The following is a 27,623-nucleotide window of genomic DNA, read 5'->3' on the forward strand; positions in this document are numbered from 1 at the left end:
AAAGCGGACGTGAAAACAGGCTGTCGACACGTCACTCAGGTCCGCATGGAGCTGGAGGGGGCGTGGCCTCCAGCTCCGCCTGAATTTTGGGAGATTTTCGGAAGAAAATTTGTCCCGGGAGGTTTTCCGGAGAGGCGCTGAATTTTGGGAGTCTCCCGGAAAATCCGGGAGGGTCGGCAAGTATGGCGTACAGACTACTAGGAAGTAGTCTTTGCCATTAAGTTGAATGTGCCAGTCTTTTCTTTTGTTGAGCGATTATACACTGAGTACTGATTACAACACCAGCTGTTTTGATTGTAACGTGCATCTTAATTGTAGTTTTCGGGACCAAATTTGGACGGCAACGCCATCGCTAATCTTTAACAAGTCTATGGCAAATCCAATGTAAATTAGCATCGTGCTAGCATATTTTGAAAAGTGGAGCGTCACTGTACTTTTGAGCACCTTATTGGAACGAGGACGAGGAGGCACGATGATGCGCGGATTGTTCTTCCACGAGTGCAGACGGAACTCCGCAGACAGCGTGCAGGTAAGAAATTATTTATTCCCATAAACCATAAAACAAAGACGGGAACAAACCAAAAGAAGCGTGCTTAACACAAGGAATAGCTCACAAGGAAACACTAAGACGGGACTTAGCGTAAGACACACACAGGGAACTAGAAAACATCCAACGTAGCAGTTGCGTAGAGCAAACAAAAGCACCAGACTTAGTGTTCGGCAGCAGGTGAGCGTCCCGAACACTAATCAGAGGCAGGTGAAAACAATCAGCACCCATGACAACCAAGAAACACAAAACAGGGATGCTGAAACAGAACTTAAACCACAAGTGAATCAAAACCCAAAATAAACTAGGATCCGGGACCGGATCATAACACTTATTCATGCTTTGTTGGCATGGAAACTTGTAACATTACCCAAGCTTTATGACTTGTTTCCCGGCCAAGTACTTGAGCCGATGCCAGTTTTACGTGAATCGGTACCCGATAGTGCAGACGGACTTCAGTCAGTATCTCTAAGAGTACCGATTTCGGCACCCATTCTTACTTCACATCGAACATGATTATGCTACAGAGCCTATCATGTTGACAGTGAGAGTTTGTCATTTTTCCAACATACTCGGAGTATCCCTAACAAATGTGGGTGTGTTCCAGAGGCGGAGTTGATTATAAATTCCACATGAGAAGGAATTATGTCAGCTTGATTGTGTCCCAAATGACTGGCTCAAGCAAGTGTGTCATCAGTGAGAGAAGCTACGCACACTGAGGCAATTGTTTTCACGCTAACAGACATGAACATATGTCAACGCCCACCTACACACACACACACACACACACACACACACACACACAAACAATCTTACACACAGCAAGCTGCATCCAACTGAGGCTTGCGCTCTGACTGATTCATGGCTCAGTGTTTCTCTGCCTTCTGAACTGCGGGGTTTCTAATCAGAGAATTAGCTGCACTTCTCCTCTGCCAACATCCTCGCAGTCATCCATCTCACTTTGTCCACACTGTGCCTGGTGCCCCGCTAAGGCTTTGTGCAGGCAGGAAAAGGAGAGGAAAACGACATTTTGGCAGCAGGGGGCGGGGGTGTGTGCTTCCCTCACGTCCTGACGGATTTTATTAAACACTGTTATGGCCAACCATCTTTATATGCTTTGTCGGCTTCTATAACAACAAAGTATCGTATAGTCACTACTAGGTACCGTATTTTCTGGACTATAGGGCGCACCGGATTATAAAGCGCACTGCCGATGAGCGGGTCTATTCAGGTCTTTTTTTCATACAAAAGGGGCACCGGATTATAAGGCGCATTAATGGAGTCATAATACAAACCCTGTTTCCATATGAGTTGAGAAATTGTGTTAGATGTAAATATAAACGGAATACAATGATTTGCAAATCCTTTTCAACCCATATTCAGTTGAATGCACTACAAAGACAAGATATTTGATGTTCAAACTCATAAACTTTATTTTTATATTTTTTGCAAATAATAATTAACTTAGAATTTCATGGCTGCAACACGTGCCAAAGTAGTTGGGAAAGGGCATGTTCACCACTGTGTTACATGGCCTTTCCTTTTAACAACGCTCAGTAAACGTTTTGGAACTGAGGAGACACATTTTTTAAGCTTCTCGGGTGGAATTCTTTCCCATTCTTGCTTGATGTACAGCTTAAGTTGTTCAACAGTCCGGGGGTCTCCGTTGTGGTATTTTAGGCTTCATAATGCGCCACACATTTTCAATGGGAGACAGGTCTGGACTACAGGCAGGCCAGTCTAGTACCCGCACTCTTTTACTATAAAGCCACGTTGATGTAACACATGGCTTGGCATTGTCTTGCTGAAATAAGCAGGGGCGTCCATGGTAACGTTGCTTGGATGGCAACATATGTTGCTCCAAAACCTGTATGTACCTTTCAGCATTAATGGTGCCTTCACAGATGTGTAAGTTACCCATGTCTTGGGCACTAACACACCCCCATACCATCACAGATGCTGGCTTTTGAACTTTGCGCATATAACAATCCGGATGGTTCTTTTCCTCTTTGGTCCGGAGGACACGACATCCACAGTTTCCAAAAACAATTTGAAATGTGGACTCGTCAGACCACAGAACACTTTTCCACTTGGTATCAGTCCATCTTAGATGAGCTCAGGCCCAACGAAGCCGACGGCGTTTCTGGGTGTTGTTGATAAACGGTTTTCGCCTTGCATAGGAGAGTTTTAACTTGCACTTACAGAAGCTGCGACCAACTGTAGTTACTGACAGCAGGTTTCTGAAGTGTTCCTGAGCCCATGTGGTGATATCCTTTACACACTGATGTCGCTTGTTGATGCAGTACAGCCTGAGGGATCGAAGGTCACGGGCTTAGCTGCTTACGTGCAGTGATTTCTCCAGATTCTCTGAACCCTTTGATGATATTACGGACTGTAGATGGTGAAATCCCTAAATTCCTTGCAAAAGCTGGTTGAGAAAGGTTTTTCTTAAACTGTTCAACAATTTGCTCACGCATTTGTTGACAAAGTGGTGACCCTCGCCCCATCCTTGGTTGTGAATGACTGAGCATTTCATGGAATCTACTTTTATACCCAATCATGGCACCCACCTGTTCCCAATTTGCCTGTTCACCTGTGGGATGTTCCAAATAAGTGTTTGATGAGCATTTCTCAACTTTATCAGTATTTATTGCCACCTTTCCCAACTTATTTGTCACGTGTTGCTGGCATCAAATTCTAAAGTTAATGATTATTTGCAAAAAATAAATGTTTATCAGTTTGAACATCAAATATGCTGTCTTTGTAGCATATTCAACTGAATATGGGTTGGAAATGATTTGCATATCATTGTATTCCATTTCTATTTACATCCAACACAATTTCCCAACTCATATAGAAACGGGGTTTGTATGATTTTTTTTCTAAATTTAAAATATTTCCTTGGTCTACATCAGTGTTTTTCAACCACTGTGCCGTGAGACATTGTTTAGTGTGCCGTGGGAAATTATGCAATTTCACCTAATTGGTCGGAAAAATATTTTTTGCGAACCAATAATTATAATCCGCAAACAATGTGCCGTTGTAGAGTGTCTGTGCTGTCTGGAGATCAGCAGAGTAACCATGTAATACTCTTCCGTACCAGTAAGTGGCAGCAGGTAGCTCATTGCTTTGTAAGCCTACTTTGAGACAAGAGAATTAAGCATGCATGCATGGTTTGAAGTCATATCGAACAATAGCGCCAGGTATTTGATGAGAACGACTTTATATATTGTCAATATAGGCTATTGAGTTTCACTTTTAACATTTTCTGCTGGTGGTGTCTGTCATGTATTGGTTACTTGGGTCACAGGACAATACCGGAACTTAAGGGCGGGGGACACAGGATATGATGACATGTGTTGTGTGTTGGACACCTGGAAGCGGAAAAAGTAAGAGCGGGAATAAAAGGCAGAAAAAGACAATACGCCTTCTTTTGGTGTAATGTTAAGCTTAGATTGCTTATAAGTGAACTAATAAGTGACAAGTTTGGCACACAACAATGGCGACGAGGATGGGATAGTGTCCCCCTTGATCATTTCAATGAAAAAAATGTGCTTTGGCTCAAAAAAGGCGGGAAAACACTGCTCTACATAACATGTAATGGTGGTTCTTTGGTCAAAATGTTGCATAGATTATGTTTTACAGATCATCTTCAAGTCGCTTTCTGACAGTCGCTTCAGGATGCGCCGTTTTATGGGCGGCCTTATTTACGTGGCTCACCTTCGACAGCGTCTTCTCCCCGTTATCTTTGTTGTAGTGGTGTAGCGTGCAAGGACAGGAGTGGAAGAATCAATCAATCAATCAATCAATGTTTAATTATATAGCCCTAAATCACAAGTGTCTCAAAGGGCTGCACAAGCCACAACGACATCCTCGGTACAGAGCCCACATAAGGGCAAGGAAAAACTCACCCCAGTGTCAAAGAAGTGTCAAAAGAACTGTTTTAATGACATTGAGACTTTACTTAAATCAATAACGGAGCAGCATCTTCTCATCTGTGGCTCACTAGTGCAACAACAAACCGTGAAAAACCGTCCGACCGGAACTCTCTAGTAACTTAAGTTCCTTGGGTGAATTATGTAAACCCACTACACCAGTAGTTTTTAGCGCTTCCATAGCGAGATATAAGTTAGAACTTTACGCTACTTTATATTAGAAATGGCAACAGCAGAGGGTGAATGTCCAATAACAAGAAGATAGTGAAAAAGAAGAAGCTTATCGAGTACGGTATCGGCACGGACTTACAGTGTGTGCAAATTTTCAGGACTTATGCATATCTCAAATACACATCAGCAGGTACCAGAAGGTAAGAAAAGTTGGTTTTGCATAATATTGTGAAACAAAACGCTAGATATTATGTCCGTTAATGGGTGCCATTTTGGGGTCCTTATACATACACCATAGTAATACTTGTATCTCTGACTACGGTAGCCGTAATGGGCCGATAATCCATCAAGCGGTGCTGCTTCAAAGTTGTACTAAAACATTTTGACAGATTTTTGAGCGCCGTGTGTGATGTTCTTTGTTTTCAATGGAACATTTAAAGTGTTGGTGTTGTTTACTGGCGTCATATTGCAGTCTACACGTATCTCTTATGTGTGACTACCATCTACTGGTCACACTTGTCATTACACCATGTACCAAAAAAATTAGTTTCAAGGTCGGTAAGCACAACCAGAATGATTCCGTATATTACGCGCACCGGGTAATAAGGCGCACTGTGGATTTTGGAGAAAATGAAAGGATTTTAGGTGCGGTACATATTTTGCACTGTTAGCCAAAGTGGAAACATTTAAACGCTCCTACTGCCGTACAATTAGGGACACAGGAGAAAAACATGTCTCCAATTTTTTTTACCATTAACAGTGGTGGTCTTGTTTTTACATAAAGCTGGGGCCCATTGTTGGGCAATGAGCACTCCCTAGAGCATCCATCCCATCCATCCATTTTCTACCGCTTATTCCCTTTTGGGGTCGCAGGGGGCGCTGGAGCCTATCTCAGCTACAATCGGGCGGAAGGCGGGGTACACCCTGGACAAGTCGCCACCTCATCGCAGGGCCAACACAGATAGACAGACAACTTTCACACTCACATTCACACACTAGGGCCAATTTAGTGTTGCCAATCAACTTATCCCCAGGTGCATGTCTTTGGAGGTGGGAGGAAGCCGGAGTACCCGGAGGGAACCCACGCAGTCACGGGGAGGACATGCAAACTCCACACAGAAAGATCCCGAGCCCGGGATTGAACCCAAGACTACTCAGGACCTTCGTATTGTGAGGCAGATGCACTAACCCCTCTTCCACCGTGAAGCGGTGGTTCTCAAATGGGGGTACGCGTACCCCTGGGGGTACTTGAAGGTATGCCAAGGGGTACGTGAGATTTTTTTTAAATATTCTAAAAATAGCAACAATTCAAAAATCCTTTATAAATATATTTATTGAATAATACTTCAACAAAATAAGAATGTAAGTTCATAAACTCAGTGAAGCACAAGCTCAGGTTTGTCACTAAAATGTCTGTCAAAAAGAACTGTGAAAAGAAATGCAATATTCAGTGTTGACAGCTAGATTTTTTGTGGGTATGTTCCATAAATATTGATGTTAAAGATTTCTTTTTTTGTGAAGAAATGTTTAGAATTAAGTTCATGAATCCAGATGGATCTCTATTACAATCCCCAAAAAGGACACTTTAAGTTGATGATTACTTCTATGTGTAGAAATCTTTATTTATAATTGAATCACTTGTTTATTTTTCAACAAGTTTTTAGTTATTTTTATATCTTTTTTTCCAAATAGTTCAAGAAAGACCACTACAAATGAGCAATATTTTGCACTGTTATACAATTTAATAAATCAGAAACTGATGACATAGTGCTGTATTTTACTTCTTTATTTATTTTGAATTAAAAAATGTTCACAGGGGGTACATCACTGAAAAAAGGTTGAGAACCACTGCCCTAGAGGACCACCTAAAAAATATCTGTTTCTCAGCTGTAGTCCATTTGGGCCACAGCGGTACTCTGTTGTAATACCCTTTTCCACCACTTGTGGCAGTAATGACAATCTCAAACAAACCGAAGAAGTCTGGAGCTAACGTCATAGAGAAGTTTCGTAAGCGCAAAAATTAGGACTAAAATTTAATTTTCTCCTAAATGTTATTGCAAGTTTTTGCAGAAACATATAAATGTTATGATTTATTTATTTTAGTATTGTGTTTGTAATTGTATGTAATAAATAACAAAAATAAAAAAATAATCATTAGTTTTTGTGAGTCCCTTCTTTTGCAGTATATTTCATTTGTACTTAATTTTGTAATTAGCCTGACCTAAGTCTTAATAATCTTTGCGATTAACACATAATTTCATCATTTGGCAAGGTTTATCATGTTAAACTGAAAGGAAGTTAGATATAATTATTGAATACGATTAAAATCCAGAGTGAGATTACTAATTCAGTGTAAATATTTGACTGGGCCCCTCTGTAGTGGAAAAGTTGGGCCCCAAGGTCACAAAGGTGAAAAACCCCTGGTTTAGAATATTAAAATGTATGTAAACCTATGTGTAATTAAGCGTTGCCAAATGATTAAAACATCATCAAAATCAATCGCGATTGATTAGTTTTTTTATCTTTGACAAGTGTATCTTATTAGAATGTACATATGTTTGTTTATTAAACATTAGGCTATTTTAAACAGTTATATTATTTCTAGTAATCAAGGAATCTATCGCTTAGTTTGTTCGATTAATCGTGTAATCGGGTGAAACACACTTTAGAGCCTCAATGCGTATTTTAAAGAAAATAATTTGAAATAAAAAACTATTTTTCAGCTTGTCATTACCCTCATTCATTTTTTTTCTAATAAACACACAACAACAGTAAAATTGCACTTTTATAATGTAAGCATTAATAAAGTTTTTTTTGTTTGTTTTTTTAAACAACTACAACAGACACCACCTTTCTCATGCATACTTGCCAACCCTCCCGATTTTTCCGGGAGACCCCCGAATTTCTTTTTTTTTTTTTTTCATTTTATTTTTATTGACATCCAGCATCAGACATTCCTATCCATTACATCATATTCACATAAATCATACATCTATTGTCTGCCCTAAATGTCAAAATATTTTTGTTTGCATCCCACCCATACCACCACACCCCCTCCCCCACACCCCCAAAAAAAGAAAGAAACAACAACAAAAACAAAGTAATATCTACAAATACATCAATTATATAAACAAACAGAAAAAATTTACGAATTTCAGTGCCCCTCCCGAAAATCTCCCGGGGCAACCATTCTCCCGAATTTCTCCCGATTTTCAGCCGGACAACAATATTGAGGGCATGCCATGATGGCACTGCCTTTAGCGTCCTCTACAACCTGTCGTCGCGTCCGCTTTTTCTCCTTTTAACAGCGTGCCGCAGACACACGTGAGTTACTGCAAGACATACTTGATCAACAGACATACAGGTCACACTGAGGGTGGCCGTATAAACAACTTTAACACTGTTACAAATATGCGCCACACTGTGAACCCACACCAAATAAGAATGACAAACACATTTCGGGAGAACATCCGCACCGTCACACAACATAAACACAACAGAACAAATACATCAGACTCCCTTGCAGCCCTAACTCTTCCGGGCTACAATATACACCCCCGCTACCACCAAACCCCCCCCCCCCCCCCCCCCCCCACCCATCTCCCGAATTTGGAGGTCTCAAGGTTGGCAAGTATGTTCTCATGTGCTCTATTGCGGCGGCCATGCAGGAAACTATGTCCACTTATTGAAAGTTCCAGGTAAAAATTTTATTAGGTACACTCACTTAACGATTAATCCAAAAAGAAGAAAAATCTAATTGAATTAATCAATTAATTGTTGTAACCCTAAACAGCTCAATACAAAATGGACATAAATACTCTTTTACAGACGCAAGGCATTTTTCACCTGGGGTCTGGTCTGGTCCATTAGTGCTCTCTCTTGCTCGCATTATGAATTATCAACATATTTTAAATGATATTTTATGATGTTTTCCCACACATACTCGTCATTTGTTTCTCTGTCAGTCTAGGCGACGACGTCGTTGCACATTTGCACGTGTGTGTTTGGGGACGTGTTTTGCTTTAATGTGGGGGCAAAAAAAGCGAGCCCATATAAGCAACCACACATTTAAAAACAAGCTTACAAAAAAACGCAAGCCGCCACTCACAAACTTTGCAACTTTAAAGAAACAGTATTGTAGTCGGCAGACTTGGCATCACTAGGAACTCCAGTGATATTGATAACTGGGTGGATGGGATTGTGTGTGCACAGCATGGAATTAAAGCTTGTAAATAGCGCGACAAGTGTTTGATAAAGCCTCTGGTAAAGCGTGTGACTCTGGAGAACATGCTTCATCAGTATCATGCTCATAAACCCGTGCACTACAAAACGTGCTCATTGTTGGCATTATTCCTGACTTTCATTGTTTTTGTCTTATTGTAGGTTAAAGTGTTTTATATTTTGAATTATTGCTGCTGATCAACTTGAATTTATTAGGGGCCGCAATGTCCCTTTGGGACAGAGGACCCTATTGAAATTGTAAGGTTTTATTATTAGGGACCGAATGTCCCTTTGGGACAGAGGACCCTATTGTATTTTGTGCGTTTTATTAGGGACCGCAATGTCCCTTTGGGACAGAGGACCCTATTGTATTTGTAAGGTTTTATTATTATTATTCCGCCGCCTCTTTGAGCTGTAATTTGACCCACTTAACATGCTTTAAAACTCACCATATTTGACACACACATCAGGACTGGCAAAAATTGCCATCTAATAAAAAACCAAACCCCAAAACTCAAAATTGCGGTCTAGCGCCCCCAGGAAGAAAAAACAGACAAATCTGCCTATAACTACCAGTAGAAATGTCGTAGAGACATGAAACAAAAACCTCTATGTAGGTCTCACTTAGACCTACATTTCACACACTGACACCCTTCAGCAAAAATCAACAAAAAGTTGGCAATTCTCCCTTCAAAACAAAAGTTTTGTAAAAACAGTCACTTTTGCTTCTTTGAGCTACAATTTGACCCCTTTAACATGCTTCACAACTCACCAAACTCGACACACACATCAGGACTGGCAAACATTGCGATTTAATAAAAAAAAAACAACCCCAAACCTCAAAATTGCGCTCTAGCGCCCCCTATGAATAAAATACAGACAAAACTGCTACTAGGAAGAAAGCACAGACAAAACTGCCTGTAACTTCCAGTAGGAATGTCGGAGAGACATGAAACAAAAACCAATATGTAGGTCTTACTTAGACCTACATTTCATACACTAACACCCTTCAGCAAAAATCAACAGGAAGTTGGCAATTCTCCCTTCAAAACAAAGGTTTTGTAAAAACAGTCACTTTTGCTTCTTTGAGCTACAATTTGACCCCTTTAACATGCTTCACAACTCACCAAACTGGACACACACATCCGGACTGGCAAACATTGCGATTTAATTTAAAAAAAAAAAAAAAAAAAAAAACTCAAAATTGCACTCTAGCGCCCCCTAGGAATAAAACACAGACAAAACTGCTCCTAGGAAGAAAACACAGACAAAACTGCCTGTAACTTCCAGTATGAATGTTAGAGAGACATGAAACAAAAACCTTTATGTAGGTCTCATTTAGACCTACATTTCATAAATTGACAACCCCCAGCAAAAATCAACAGGAAGTTTGCAATTCCCCCTTCAAAACAAAGATGTTGTAAAAACCGGTCACCTTTTTCCAAAAAATTATCTCCTCTGAGCGCGTTTGTTGTGTCGGCTTCAAACTAGCACAGGAGAGAGATTGAACCCTTCTGGTTAAAAGTTGACGAAAGAGTTTTAATTACTGCTCCGGTTTGGATTTTATGTGCCGTCAAAGTCGGTCCCGTCCATTGCTGCTTGCAGCTTCAATTATTGTTTGAGTTTTTATTGTTCAGTATCAAATGTCTCACGTCGGTCCAAAAATGTTTATGCAGGTTTATGCAGGGATACTTTTTTTCAGGCAAACTGAAGTGCTTTAGATCTGTTCTACTACAATCTTGTTGTAAATGTGTCTATATTTTTTTCCTTTTTTTGTTTTTTTTTAATGTTAATAAGGATGCAATTGTATGCAGAGGTGTACGTATAACAATGTTATGGACAAATGATGCTATTTATAAAATGTTCAGGGGCATAACAGAAAACAGTTAAGAAGCACTGCATGGTGTAGGGAGAGGCAGCTCTGGGGATGTTGAAAGGATACACTTGCATTACAAAGAGTGCTGGGGAAATGAGGATATTCTGCTCACAAATGAAGTGCAAATGCATCATATGAAGGATGGCGTGAAGAGTTCCTCATCGGGGCGGAGGAGCAAAGCATCATGGGTCCGTGGCGGTAAACGCATCTAAGTGATGACTTGCGGGACTCTGAGGGCTCCGCCGGTTTTAAAAGTGTGTCGCCGGAATTATGAATGAGTCGTCTGTGTGTTGTTTACGCCGGGCCGGATGGGATGCCTTCATTACTTTGTGCCGTCTTATGAGATTTGGGCCTCTGAGACCCCGTGGGGAGGGAAGGGGGCAGAGCTTGTAACAATAAGGGCAATGCATCATTCAAGTGTTCATTTTGGACTGGAAATGATGAGTGCAGACTGGGTGACTGTTATGACTAGCATATCAGTGCATGTGCAGGCCTCTTTTTTTTACACTCTGTGGTGGTCACTGAGCGCCACCCTGTGGAGGCTGGCTGCTATAACATGGGACTAGACCAGTGGTTCTTAACCTTGTTGGAGGTACCGAACCCCACCAGTTTCATATGCGCATTCACCGAACCCTTCTTTAGTGAAAAATAAAAATGTTTTTTTTTTTTCAAATTCAAGACAAAGTTGTATGTTTTTTTACTGGTGCACAAAATGAACAGTGCATGAACATCACAACAAATTACACACCTGCAAATCAGTGTGACTTCTGCTGTTGCCGTATCCATAATACGCCGATGGAGAGAAGTTTTTATTTACACGATGAGTCAGGTGTGTCTTGACCTCAGCGTCGGAGGCTCCATCGAACCCCTGAGACCGACTCACCGAACCCCTAGGGTTCGATCGAACCCAGGTTAAGAACCACTGGACACTTCATTAGGTACACCTGCACAATCTAATCCAGTGCTTATCAATGTTTTTCCGTCCTGCCCCCCTTGGGGACATCATTTCTTTCATACACCCCCTAAATCAGGGGTCGGCAACCCAAAATGTTTAAAGAGCCATATTGGACCAAAAATACAAAAAAGAAAATCTGTCTGGAGCCGCAAAAAATTAAAAGCCTTCTATAAGTAATATAATGAAGTAAACACATGAGATAAGTGTCTATATTAGCTATATTAGCCTACTATCAAAATGACTGTGTTGCTGGCTGACACAAATCTTCATTGACGGAAATGTTGAAATGTAATATTTATTCTACCCATTTTTACAACATTAGAAAACATTAGTAAAACGCAGTCTTCTCAGTGAGATAACTCCTCTAAATGATTGTCTTAGAATGGCCAAAGTTATAGATGTGTGTGTCCAAGTTAAAGGACATGGCAGGCTGTCTTCTTCGAATGGATTTATAACAATCTTTGCAAGCTGGGTTACGTTTGCTGTGGTCTATAACTGCACACAAACAACTATCAGAAATTCAGCCAATATTACATACAGGTAAGGAGTCATGAGACAAGCAAATATAAATTAAATACACAGAGGTCTTAAGTAAAGGAAATTAAATGAGCTCAAATATACCTCCAAGTGAGGCATAATGATGCAATACGTACATAAAGATAGCCTAAATAGCATGTCAGCATTGATTAGCTTGCAGTCATGCACTGACCAAATATGCTTGATAAGCACTCCACACAAGTCAATAATATCAACAAAGTTCACCTTTGTGTATTCACACACAGCATAAAACGTTTGGTGGACAAAATGAGACAAAGAAGGAGTGGCATAAAATATGTATTTCTGTGGCAGTTTTAGAGAAAGTTGCACATGTAAACAAACTACGGGGAGTACAAGTACCGCCAAATTTAGTAGGACAAAACGGCGCACGTCAAATACTCTCATCAGAGAATCATGTTTAATACAAACAGTGGGATTTATAACAATTAGGAAGGTTTGTGTCATTTTGTCCTCCAACAGAAACCACATTAAAACAAAAACAAAAAAATTATTTTTCTATTTTCATACATTTTTGAAAAAGCTCTAGGGAGCCACGAGGGCGACACTAGCCGCAGGTTGCAGACCCCCGCCCTGAATTGAACTATGATTGAGACCCTGATAATAATTATTTATTTATCTGTACAAACCACTATGAGTTGCTGAGTCGTGTAAAAAGAGAGTAAGACACTAATCAACAGGCGCCATGATTGCTACCGAGGACATGTGCGGCTGTGCCCCGTGATGCATGCCGTTGCTGTCGTTTTGACGTTAGTTTTTCTGACGAAATAAACCAAAATAATGCATCTAGTTCTAAACATACTCCAGCTTATAAACTTACAATACAACATGCTTTTATTCCGTCAAAGTATTATTTTGTGGCCTTATTTGACGCAGTCTGCTGCTACATTCCTGCAGTGTTTCGTGACCAGCAGGCACTCTAACACGCACCAGACGCCACAACAAACGTGGAAAAAAATACACAGAAGGACCCAAAAAAGAATTTATTAACCTCACTTTGCCCAAATCTTTGCTTTGGACCAACAATCACGGAAAAACTGTGACTTTTGCGTGAAGTATGTCAACTGTGGTGGCTGCCTCCAATGTATTTGTAATCACTGTATGTATTACTCATGTATTATTATAACTGATCTCTCTTTTTTTGTAACATGCTGAGTGAATGTTACCTCTAATTTTTCATGTGTGTGAGCAAACGCAAAAACTCACTGAGCATTCAGTGGAGCCCATGTTAGCAACATCAGACGTGCACACTGTGGCTACACCAGCAGCACACCTGTCCCAAACCTGACTAAATAACAAGTTAAATCTCCATCCATCCATCCATTATCTACCGCTTGTCCCTTTCGGGGTCGCGGGGGGCGCTGGAGCCTATCTCAGCTGCATTCGGGCGGAAGGCGGTGTACACCCTGGACAAGTCCCCACCTCATCGCAGGGCCAACACAGATAGACAGACAACATTCTCTTATTATTATAATCAAATGACAGCAGTCATTTCCATGAGGTTATTTTCTAATATAAGTGTTTAGGCCCACTTACAATGACAATAACAAAAAATATTGTTTTTCATGAACTGTGTACTTGTATTGTTTGTCTGGGTGGAGGTCCTGCTTTGGAAATAATTTGTACCTCTTTCAGACATTGCATTTAGTTCCCATTAAAACATTCACCTATTGCACAATGAGATGTAAGCAGGGGATCATGTGTACATTCCTGCAACTTCCTGTTTGTAAAAAAATATTTTTTATATTATTTTATTTATTTAATATACAAACAGCATTTCATGATTAATATTTATGAATTAAGATTCCTAATAAATGACACTAGAATAAGCACACATTTGATTGGTAAATCATAGTGTAACGACCTGGAATGACACTTTATGTGTGGTGTTGGAGTTGTCCGTCTTTTTGTGTGGCTGTAAACACATCACTGGCTAAGTGCCATATGTGCACGTGTTGGCGCAAGTGAGAAAGAGCGAGCGGCTGCAGTTGATATAACAAAGTTGCTTTTGGTCTGGTTTGTACTGCAGAAAATGACCACTTTTGCTAGATATCCTTTTTTTTACTAATGTTTTAGTGATGTGTTTATGGCCGACAATAAAGAGTTTTGCTCAGTAAAGTGATGGATGGAATTCATGTCCTCAAAGCGTCTCGACAGACGTTACAATATTTGAACAATGGTGACGAAAACTGTTTTCTCTGTCGTGTCCGTGTGTCGAAAATTGTTATGCGCTTATTTTTTTATTTGATTTTGTGCGTGGCATAGATTTGCCGTGCGCAGAGGACGCTTGAGCAGTGCGCAATTGCACAGGCGCGCACCTTAGAGGGAACGTTGATGCTGAGTGAATAAGTGTACATTTACACACAATAACTCAGATATGGTAACACTGGCGAGCTGTCAAGAATAGGGAGTGATTTTTGGTCCAGAACATCCATCCATCCATTTTCTAACGCTTATTCCCTTCGGGGTTGCGGGGGGTGCTGGAGCCTATCTCAGCTACAATCGGGCGGAAGGCGGGGTACACCCTGGACAAGTCGCCACCTCATCGCAGGGCCAACACAGATAGACAGACAACATTCACACTCACATTCACACACTAGGGCCAATTTATTGTTGCCAATCAACCTATCCCCAGGTGCATGTCTTTGGAGGTGGGAGGAAGCCGGAGTACCCGGAGAGAACCCACGCAGTCACGGGGAGAACATGCAAACCCTACACAGAAAGATCCCGAGCGCAGGATCGAACCCAGAACATATTTTATTTAATTCATTATTGACATATTTTTTGCCACTTTATGTTAAATATTTTAATGAGATTTTCAGTTCCCCTTCTCATCTATTATTACACCCAAAATGTGGTTTCTTTTACTCTTTCAATGTCCGTCCATGTGTTGTTGTGTTTGCCTTTCTTTTCTACAATTACTGAATTGCATTATTTTAGATTTAGTGAGATTCAAAGATAGTCTGTTTTTGTCAAACCGTTTCTGAAATGGAATAATATTTTCTGTTATTATTCGTATTAGCTTTTGCGTGTTCTCTCCCGAACAAAATGCTAAATGTTTAATGTTTACCTGGCACAAGACGCTGTAATCGGTGGCTCTGCAGTGTTGATGGTGAACCTGTAAAGGTTTTCCACAATTCCCGCGGGTGTAACAGCCCCATGCTGCACAACAGGGCATTCATACACGATGTCTGTATTTTAGCACAACCAATACGAGGGCAAACCAACATATTTGGTCATATTTCTTGATTGAGCCTGTTAATTAATTTGAGCAGTGCTGCCACCTAGCTGGGGGCTTGTGTATCGTTCAAGAATGGGGAAAAAAATTACAAATACTGTACTGGAAGTCCCTAGATCTCACTGCGCCAACCCAGGGGGGCCCGCCCCACTATTCTAGAAACACTGATCTAATACAATGCAAGACGTCTACTTGGAATTTATTCATTAACATATGCATCACATAATTCTGAGATTTTGTTATATTTTGACTTGTATTACCTTATTTAAATGAGAAGGGATTACATTAAACTGCATGTACAAAACCCAAAACCAATGAAGTTGGCATGTTGTGTAAACCGTTAATGAAAACAGAATGCAATGATTGGCAAATCCTTTTCAACTTATATTCAATTGAATAGACTGCACAGACAAGATATTTAATGTTCGAACTGAAAAACTTTTTTTTTTTTTTTTCAAATAATCATTAACTTGGAATTTAATGGCAGCAACACATTGCAAATAAGTTGGCACAGGGGCATTTTTACCACTGTGTTACATGGCCTTTCCTTTTAACAACACTCAGTAAACATTTGGAAACTTAGGAGACTAATTTTTGAAGCTTTTCAGGTGGAATTCTTTCCCATTCTTGCTTGATGTACAGCTTAAGTTGTTTAACAGTCCGGGGTCTCAGTTGTGGTATATTAGACTTCATATTGCGCCACACATTTTCAATGGGAGACAGGTCTGGACTACAGGCAGGCCAGTCTAGTACCCGCACTTTTTTACTGTGAAGCCACGCTGTTGTAACACGTGGCTTGGCATTGTCTTGCTGAAATAAGCAGGGGCGTCCATGATAACGTTGCTTGGATGGCAACAAAGGTTGCTCCAAAACCTGTATGTACCTTCCAGCATTAATGGTGCCTTCACAGATGCGTAAGTTACCCATGCCTTGGGCACTAATACACCGTTCACCTGTAGGATGTTGCAAAGAAGTGTTTGATGAGCATTCCTCAATTTTCTCAGTCTTTTTTGCCACTTGTGCCAGCATTTTTTGAAACATGTTGCAAGCATCAAATTCCAAACGAGCTAATATTTGCAAAAAAATAACAAAGTTTTCCAGTTCGAATGTTAATTATTTTGTCTTTGCAGTCAATTCAATTGAATATAGGTTCAAAAGGATTTGCAAATCATTGGATTCTGTTTTTATTTACGATTTACACAATGTGCCAACTTCACTGGTTTTGGGTTTTGTAGATCTCATTAACATGCGGACAGGTGTCTAATGAAGTCTGCGGTCAATGTTAAGCACTTCATTACAATTCTTATATTGGTAGCTGTACAGTTTAAGCTAATTAAGTAAATAACGTTTGTTTATAGAGCACCTTTCACAGACTAAAAGTCACTTTGCTTCACAACACAGTTCAAATATCAGAAATGACACACAATATAATAGTCCATGACAACACAAAAATCATAGTAGCCCAAAAGTAGCTATTCAAAATCCAGAACAAATAGTTTTATGTTTGCTTTTAAATATGTCAATTGAGTGCAATGAGTGTGGAAGTTTCCAAAGCATGTGAGCAACAGCCTTCTAGTCCTTCAGCAGATTCCGATCCACGGACCTCAGAGCCCGAGCAGGGGTGTAAGGCTCGATCGGATCGTAAGAAGGCTCTGAAATCTAGAGCCAGAATTTTAAACTTAAGCCTATTGGGCTATATTAGGGCCTACAAGGTTTATAAGGGCTAAATCTACATTTAAAAGGCCATTTAAAGTAGGGAGATGTGCTTAAAATATCACTATGATAGCATTTAAAGCAGAGGTGTCCCAATTACAACCCGTTGGTGTATTCATATCATATAGAAATGGCCCGCAGTCTGATCGCCGCCTTTTTGTCACCGTCTGGTGGCCAATGAAAGTTACTCAACCATTAATTATACTTGGAAGAACACAGGGTATACAGCATTTACTTTTTTTGGCCCAATCCAAACAACCTTCCCTAGTCATGGTGCAAGGGAAAACAAATCCACCAAAACAAAAATTCAACAAACATGGCCACACATAACACAACCTGCTCATTGAACTTTGTGGATATTATAAAAAAAATGTCCAATCAACATTAAAACATTACACTCATTGAAACCCATTACAAGGGATGATGGGACACATGCAAAACACTCTCCACATTTACCCATGTTTAGCATATTTTAGCTGCTTGATATTTCTGATTGATTAAAAAACATTAAGGAGGTCACCACGGACGTAAACAAGGTTGAGCTTTCACCTACTCGTAATATCCAATTCTAATAATTATGAATTATATATTGATTATATTATTTTAATATGTACTAATACATATGTATATGCTTCATATATTCATATATATATATATATATATATATATATATATATATATATATATATATATATATATATATATATATATATATATATAGTGCTACTTTGCATGCAGTCGACTTTCGGCCTCGGACAATTTTTTGAAGCCCAATGCGGACCCCCAGTCGAAACGTCTGGACACCCCTGATTTAAAGAATTGTTGTAGCATTTGTGGCTTTTTAATAATAATAAAAGGTTAGATTTACAGTACAGGCCAAAAGTTTGGACACACCTTCTCCTCATTCAATGCGTATTCTTTATTTTCATGACTATTTACATTGCAGATTGTCACTGAAAGCATCAAAAGTATGAATGAACACATGTGGAGTTATGTACTTAACAAAAAAAGGTGAAATAATTGAAAACATGTTTTATATTCTAGTTTCTTCCAAATAGCCACCCTTTGCTCTGGTTACTGCTTTGCACACTCTTGGCATTCTCTCGATGAGCTTCAAGCACACCTGTGAAGTGAAAACCATTTCAGGTGACTACCTCTTGAAGATCATTAAGAGAATGCCAAGAGTGTGTGAAAAAGTAATCAGAGCAAAGGGTGGCTATTTTGAAGAAACTAGAATATAAAACATGTTTTCAGTTATTTCACCTTTTTTTGCTAAGCACATAACTCCACATGTGTTCATTCATCGTTTTGATGCCTTCAGTGACAATCTACAATGAAAATAGTCATGAAAATAAAGACAATGCATTGAATAAGAAGGTGTGTCCAAACTTTTGGCCTGTACTGTATATAGCGCTTTTCTCATACTTGCCAACCCTCCCGGATTTTCCGGGAGACTCCCAAAATTCAGCGCCTCTCCCTAAAACCTCCCAGGACAAATTTTCTCCCGAAAATCTCCCGAAATTCAGGCGGAGCTGGAGGCCACGCCCCCTCCAGCTCCATGCGGACCTGAGTCCGCTTTCCCACTATATAAACAGCGTGACTGCCCAATCACGTTATAACTGTAGAATGATGGAGGGCGAGTTCTTGGTTTCTTATGTGGGTTTATTGTTAGGCAGTTTTCATTAACGTCCTCCCAGCGCGGTAACAACACAGCAGTCATGTTTTTGTCTACCGTAAAGCAGTTCGTCTGCCGTAAACAGCAATGTTGTAACACTCTTAAACAGGACAATACTGCCATCTATAACATCAATAACATCTAGGGCTTTTAGAGAGTGCAGTGCACAACTGCGCACACAACAAGGAGACGAAGTAGAAGAACAAGGAAGATACAGCCATGGCGACGCCGACGACGAGTAAGATGAAGAAATACGCTTTGTTACACCTTTCCTGCCTGAGTCCGGCGATTAGTTGCAAATCTTGCTCTATTGATTGCTTGCACACAGCCAATCCAACACAAAACAAACTAGTCCCTGCCCACACTCACGCTACAGCTCCCTCTCTTCTCTCGCCCACACACTCACTGACGTCACTCACCTCACATGCTCACCTATTAAAGGGCCACACACACACATACGCTACTCTCATAACAGCTTGTAAGTTCCAAGCCGCAGCTGCGATTGGACCTGGATAGCCTCTGGGAAGAAGTAGTGGACTACCAAGTGCTTGGCACTGAAGATCTTCCTCAGGAAGCAAAGATTGACCGGTTTTGGGCCATGCTAGGGAGAGATGGAAGATTCCAGACTCTAATGCATTTGATGAAAGCACTTTTGTGCGTGCCACACATCAATGCATCATCAGAGAGGGTGTTCAGCATGGTTAGAAAAATAGTGACAGAGAATAGAACAAGGATGGACAATACAACCCTTAACTCAACAATGAGTAGATGAGTGTTATGTGTGTGTATATGTGTAAATAAATGAACACTGAAATTCAAGTATTTATTTTATTTATATATACATATATATATAATAAAATAAATATATATATATATATATATATATATATAGCTAGAATTCACTAAAAGTCAAGTATTTCTTATATATATATATATATATATATATATATATATATATATATATATATATATATATATATATATATATATATATATATGAAATACTTGACTTGGTGAATTCTAGCTGTAAATATACTCCTCCCCTCTTAACCACGCCTCTAACAACGCCCCCACCCAAACCACGCCCCCCGACCCACACCTGACCACGCCCACCCCACCTCCCGAAATCGGAGGTCTCAAGGTTGGCAGGTATAGCTTTTCTAGACAATCAAAGTGCCTCACAGAGAACTGAGAACCCATCATTCATTCGCTCCACATTCACATATGATGGTGGTAAGCTACATTTGTCGCCACAGCTGCCCTAAAGGTCGATGAAAGTGTGGCTGCCAGTTTGTGCCTGTGACCTCTCCGACCACCACCAAACATTCACTCACCAGTGTGAGCGGCACTGGGAGCAAGGTAGGTGAAGTGCCTTGCCCAAGGACCTTAACATGCAAAACTATGGCGGAAGCTAGAATCATACCTGGAACCCTCAAGTTGCTGACGCGGCCGCGCTACCATCTGAGTCACGCCTGCTACCATGCTTTTCCACAGCATACATCAATACTTGGACATGTTTGGCCTACCCAGGGGTTCTAGATCCTTCCTGTTATCCTGTAACAGCAAATAATGTAGAATATACGCATCAGTAAGGTCTTTCTTCTGCTGTGCAAAAAACAATACAGTCACAGAAAATGATGATTTCAAAGTTATCTACCCTTAAATGGGTTCCATGGCCTGTGATTTAGTCATTTATTGCTCCATTGCATCCAGAAGACATCATTGTCACTCTATTGGATTTTTTAACCTCTTTCGCCCTACACGATTCCATTTATAACCCCCACTATATGCTGGAATAGACACTGACATTGCTATATCGTTTCGCACTCCATCTATCTATATCCATCTATCCTTCTATCCATCCATCATCAATTTAATTGGAAGCATGCATGATCTACTTTCTCCACTAGAGGCCACTGTTTCACTTACACACCGCGACTGCGTTCCACCCATTTTACATTTCTTTTCTCAGGACATCAAATAAATCGTCATTTTAAATTGTGTTCGTGATAAGATCGCCACTGACCTGTTTATACATGGCTCAACAAATCTAAGAATATGATGAGGCTTATTTAAAAGTCAAAAAAGGAGCTTTGATTATTTTTTGGCACAAACTATTATTGGGATGTTTCCATGAATTATTGTTTGTCCATATTTTTATTTCACTGTGACCGAGTCATGAAGTGTGTTTTTTAATGTATTACGTCACATTTGCAGGTTGTTTTATTCCATTATAGACAGCAGGAGTCGCTGTTGTACTTTAAACGCCTCCAATTCATTGGAGGCGAAACAATGCAACACAGTCGAGCATAATAAATCCTGTAAATAATCCCATAAAAGACCTGCACTCACTGTAACATTCTAAACAGCATTATGAATAATTTGATTACTTTCTACACAGACATAATAAATACAACTTCAAGGGAGGATGTTGTATTTCAATGCTGTTCATTTTTGCATCATTTTTGTTCCCAAAACACAATTGATCATGCCTGTTATTATGAGTGTTGTCACTGAAACCAACAACAGTACTGTAATAGTGTAAAATTAAGCTGCTTTCTTGGCATTTACATGCATAGGCATAATATTCATTTTAAAACTAATGTCACTTATAATAATGAGCCATGAATTGATTTACGTGGACCCCGACTTAAACAAGTTGAAAAACTTATTGGGGTGTTACCATTTAGTGGTCAATTGTACGGAATATGTACTGTACTGTGCAATCTACTAATAAAAGTTTCAATCAGACAATATACATTTGGCTGGGAGATAGTAATCAATGGATATAAAGTAGAAACTTGATCATTTTTAGGGATTTTTGGTCAACATAGCTAATTTTCTAACATACAGGAATAATCTTTTTTAGATAGATTGAGCGACAAATATGAGCATGGCACGCGTTGATGCGCTAACTTTTTCCAGGCTGGAAATCCCACTCTATTCAGGTATTGGAGGCCCTTATTGAGTCACAAAACCTTTTTTGTTTACGTCCAAGATGCCTGTCTAGGCAGCAAAGAGCAGGATGCTGCAAAAGTAGTCAAATGCTTCTAAAGTCATCTCTTCTATACACACATACAGTAAATACTATTTTTCAGAAAGACAGTGTTTGGATGCATGTACTAGTTTTTATGTAAGTATTTAGCAAACACTCTCTTGTTTACTTCTAATATTCCTCTCTGCCGCAAACCGTTTAGTCAGCGAACTGATGCGCCATTTGCTTGATGCTGCATAGTCTAATCCCTACCAAAAATACTCTTTTTTTTTTTTTTACAAATGTAGGACTTTTTTGGTGCATACATGGCCTGCAAACCTCACTTTAGACACTTTTCTTTAACGTAATACGATATTAAGCACAAAAAAAAAAGTATGTCTTCATGTTGAGTTCCAATTCTGCAAACGAATGAGCTGGACATTGTAAAATTTAGTGATGTGTGATACCACTAATTTTTTTTTCTCGATCCGATACCAAGTAAAATTCAGGCTAATATAGGCGATAGCGATTCAATACTTTGCGCAAATATACCTAATGTGTCTGGCAAAATGTGAAAAAATTGTGTATTTCAAGTGTTGTTGCTCTTGGGGAATCATCTTCCAACGATATAAAATCACAGGACAAAACAAAATAAGTTATGTTATTAAATTAAACTAAATGATAACATACTCTTTCTGTTGTATAATACTGAGTGACTTGCTTTAATTGCCAGAAATGTTCTTAACCCTTTAAAACACTGAATCATTGACATTAGAGCTTTTATTGGTCCTTCTGAACATATATATTTTATTTTTTTTACAAAAATCAAATTCCCTATATATTTTTGTATTTGCATCATATTTGACACAGTCGGTCACTAAATAATATTTATTAATATTATACTAGTTATTCTTTATATCAAACCAAAATATAATGCATACACATAAATATATATCATGTTAGTTCCAAAAAATAAATACAAATTGTCATCATTTCCCCATAGCTGCTCCAGATTATTGAATTCACATTGAATATCATTTTCAAAGCATCTTCAATGTTGTAATTATTTGTCATCTAAAAAAACTTACAAAAAGTCAACATAATTATGTACTTTTTTAATGTGATTTATATTTTCTCTTTCATAAAATTCAGAAAGCTATAATTTATTATAACAACACACACCAAGTGATCACCACAAAATAATACAGCAAATTGGATACGTATATTTTAACTGTATTTTACCTCTAAATATACCATGCTGTGTATTGTAAACATTACATTGGTTTATTTGAAAAATCTAAAGACTCTGTTTTGCTCATATATATAATATTATAATGCATTTTATGCATTTTATAATGCATAAAATGCCAATTGACTAATTTAGAGTTACATAAACTTATATGCCTGCTGTTTCAAATTCGATACACACATTTTCAACAGTTTCACTGTCAAATATTGTATGAATTATTGAGTAATTTCACATTACATCAATGGATTACCTGTTCATACTGATATGTATTTTTTTTTTTTAAATGTCCCTTCATAAATCAGGTGTCTTACCTTGGCGGAAGAAAATGTAGTCCTCACCAATCGCCTTTCATTTAGACCAGGGGGTCCCCAAACTTTTTGACTCGGGGTCCGCATTGGGATAAAAAAAATTGGCCGGGGACCGGGCTCTATATATATATGTATATATATATATATATATATGGTAAATGGGTTATACTTGTATAGCGCTTTTCTACCTTATTTAAGGAACTCAAATCGCTTTGACACTATTTCCACATTCACCCATTCACACACTGATTGCGGGAGCTGCCATGCAAGGCGCTAACCAGGACCCATCAGGAGCAAGGGTGAAGTGTCTTGCTCAAGGACACAACGGACGTGACTAGGATGGTAGAAGGTGGGGATTGAACCAGGAACCCTCAGGTTGCTGGCACAGCCACTCTCCCAACTGCGCCACACCGTTATATATATATATATATATATATATATATATATATATATATATATATATATATATATATATATATATATATATATATATATATATATATATATATATATATATATATATATATATATATATATATATTCTGAGCGCGATGATGTCACGTTATCGATGGGAAAATGCATTTTTAGACAATTATGTCACATTATCGATGGGAAAATGCATTTTTAGACAATTATGATTTATATATACCTCATATATATATATATATATATATATATTTATATATATATATATATATATATATATATATATATATATATATATATATGAGGTGGCGACTTGTCCAGGGTGTACCCCGCCTTCCGCCCGAATGCAGCTGAGATAGGCTCCAGCATCCCCCGCGACCCTGAAAGGGACAAGCGGTAGAAAATGGATGGATGGATATGTATATATATATATATATATATATAAATATATATATATATATATATATATATATATATATACATCCATCCATCCATTTTCTACCGCTTATTCCCTTCGGGGTCACGGGGGGCGCTGGAGCCTATCTCAGCTACAATCGGGCGGAAGGCGGGGTACACCCTGGACAAGTCTCCACCTCATCACAGTATATATATATTTATTTATTTATTTATTTTTAACTTGGGACTTCCCGCGGGCCGGATTTTGGACACTGGCAGGCCAGATCAGGCCCGTGGACCGTAGTTTGGGGACATATGATTTAGACAAAATCTCAATGATTCAATTACTTTAAATTGTTTTCCTGTTGATGATATGCATTATGTCAAATAACTAAAGTATACCAGTTTACCATTTGGGAATTATCATTAGAGCATAAAGATCTTGTATTGGCGGTAACGATATTCTAAGATCGATCCGCACGTAACGACCAAAAATAGACGAATTCCGCAAAATCTTCTTTATTTCATAGAAAAAAAATATTTTTTAGCTAGACAGAATGTTAGTTTTTGACATTTTTGTAAGAATAATCTTCAAAAACATTGGAAGGAGTGGTTGCGGGCTTGCAGTGTAGCAATACGTTACGGTCGCCCGGTGACCCAATTGTAGCCCATTGGGTTGAGTTTTTCCTTGCCTTGATGTGGGATCTGAGCCAAGGATGTCGTTGTGGCTTGTGCAGCCCTTTGAGACACTTGTGATTTAGGGCTATATAAATAAACTTTGATTGATTGATTGATTGAATACTGCGATGAGGTGGCGACTTGTCCAGGGTGTAACCCCGCCTTCCGCCCGAATGCAGCAGAGATAGGCTCCAGCACCCACCGCAACCCCGAAAGGGACAAGCGGTAGAAAATGGATGGATGGATGGATTGATTGCTATGCCAGCATGTACAGTTTGATATGTATTAATTAGCATGTTTAGAAACACACTTTTAGTGTTTTAACAATACATAATATGGTCTATTTGTCATTAGTCTGTAATACCACTGATTTATTTTTAAATGTTTTAACTAGAGATGTCCGATAATATCGGCCTGCCGATGTTATCGGCCGATAAATGCTTTAAATGTAATATCGGAAATTATCGGTATCGGTTTTTTTTATTATCGGTATCGTTTTTTGTTTTTTTTATTAAATCAACATAAAAAAACAAGATAAACTTACAATTAGTGCACCAACCCAAAAAACCTCCCTCCCCCTTTAGACTCATTCACACAAAAGGGTTGTTTCTTTCTGTTATTAATATTCTGGTTCCTACATTATATATCAATATATATCAATAGAGTCTGCAAGGGATACAGTCCGTAAGCACACATGATTGTGCGTGCTGCTGGTCCACTAATAGTACTAACCTTTAACAGTTAATTTTACTCATTTTCATTACTAGTTTATATGTAACTGTTTTTATATTGTTTTACTTTCTTTTTTATTCAAGAAAATGTTTTTAATTTATTTATCTTATTTTATTTTATTAATATTAAAAAAAAAAGAAAAAAATGACCTTATCTTCACCATACCTGGTTGTCCAAATTAGGCATAATAATGTGTTAATGCCACGACTGTATATATCAGTATCGGTTGATATCGGTATCGGTAATTAAAGAGTTGGACAATATCGGAATATCGGTTATCGGCAAAAAGCCATTAATGGACATCCCTAGTTTTAACAGCTATTGTGGAAATTGTATTGTAAACGTTCGGGTTAGTTGTTGTTTCTATGGTATATCCTGCAAAAAAAGCAAAAATAGATATTTTGTCTTTATACTATTTAGTATATGTTTACGGACAAAAGTACCGACATGTGTATATTTTGTTTGTGTTCATAATCCAATACTCGCCCTTAATGTACATAAATTGAGACGAGCACACCCCTCGTCCATCCGAACTTGGTACGGTCCACAAAGAAGTAGTTGCTCTCCGTCAGAGCTCATTTCTTTCCAGTCAGGAAGTCTCCTTCTGTCTTCTCCTCCGAGCGGCACCGACTTACTTCAGTATGATGACCATGTACAAGGGCAAGCGTCGCCACAATCACTGTAAGTTTATGCGCCGACTGTTTACATGCGTTTATGTTTGCGTGGCGTTTTGTTTTAAGATGCCGCGCTTTTCAGTGTTGAGCCTGTCAATCATCCAAAGACGACTCGACCGTCGGATGTTATGTTAATGACGTCACAGCACATTATAGTCATTTAGTCACCGAAATGTTTTTTTTTTTTAACATGATAGGGAATTCACAATTATTTTGTGTGTATTGTGAAAGCAACGTTGTTGTATCTTGAAACTTTTATTGTCGTAAAATAAGCGATTAAATCATGAAACATAAGCACCGTATATCAAATCAATCAATCAATCAATCAAAGTTTATTTATATAGCCTTAAATCACGAGTGTCTCAAAGGGCTGCACAGCCACAACGACATCCACTGCTCAGATCCCACATCAGGGCAAGTAAAAACTCAACCCAATGGGCTACCATGAGAAACCTTGGAGGGGAACGCAGATGTGGGGACCCCCACCCCGGGCGACCGATGCAATGGACGTCGAGTGGATCTAGTTAATAGTGTGAGAGTCCAGTCCATAGTGGGTCTAACATAATAGTGTGAGAGTCCAGTCCATAGTGGGGCCAGCAGGAAATCATCTTGAGTGGAGACAGTTCAGCAGCGCAGAGACGTCCCCAACTGATGCACAGATAAGTGGTCCACCCGACTTTGAACAGCTAGCGCTTCATCTTTGGTCACCTAATGTGTACGAGCAGAGCAGAAAAGAGACGGTAGATCAGCTGATATAAAAGGGGGTCTATTTAAAGGCTAGCGTATACAAATGAGTTTTAAGATGGGAATGCTTCTACTGAGGTAGCATCTCTAACTGTTACCGTTAGGGTATTCCAGAGTACTGGAGCCCGAATAGAAAACGCTCTATAGCCAGCAGACTTTTTTTGGACTCTGGGAATCACTAATAAGCCGGAGTTCTTTGAACGCAGATTTCTTGCCAGGACATGTGGTAAAATACAATCGGCAAGACAGGCTGGAGCTAGACCATGTAGTATTTTATACCTAAGTAGTAAAACCTTAAAGTTGCATCTTAAGTGTACAGGAAACCAGTGCCTGCCATCATGGAAAGAAAAAAATGTAAAAAGAAAAAAAAATATTAAATTGTTTTATGTATTCAGTGATTATACTATAAAGTTATTTTCCATTTAACTTCACCAGTTTTAGATTATTTTCATTCAAAATCGCTGAATTTTCACATTTGCCGTTCAAATATTGAGAAGAGACGGTGCGATGATCAGCAGTCAGTTGAGGCACGTCACTCAGTTGTGCCTCAACATGG

At 39.0% G+C, this 27,623-nt stretch overlaps 1 protein-coding gene across 5 annotated transcripts in view; it reads left to right on the forward strand.

The window, feature by feature from the left end:
* LOC133609544 (RNA-binding Raly-like protein) overlaps positions 1-27,623 on the forward strand; it is a 324,683-nt gene that overhangs the window by 228,011 nt on the left and 69,049 nt on the right. The window lies entirely within an intron of this gene.

The sequence above is a fragment of the Nerophis lumbriciformis genome, linkage group LG07 (assembly GCF_033978685.3).
Source record: "Nerophis lumbriciformis linkage group LG07, RoL_Nlum_v2.1, whole genome shotgun sequence".
NCBI lineage: Eukaryota > Metazoa > Chordata > Actinopteri > Syngnathiformes > Syngnathidae > Nerophis > Nerophis lumbriciformis.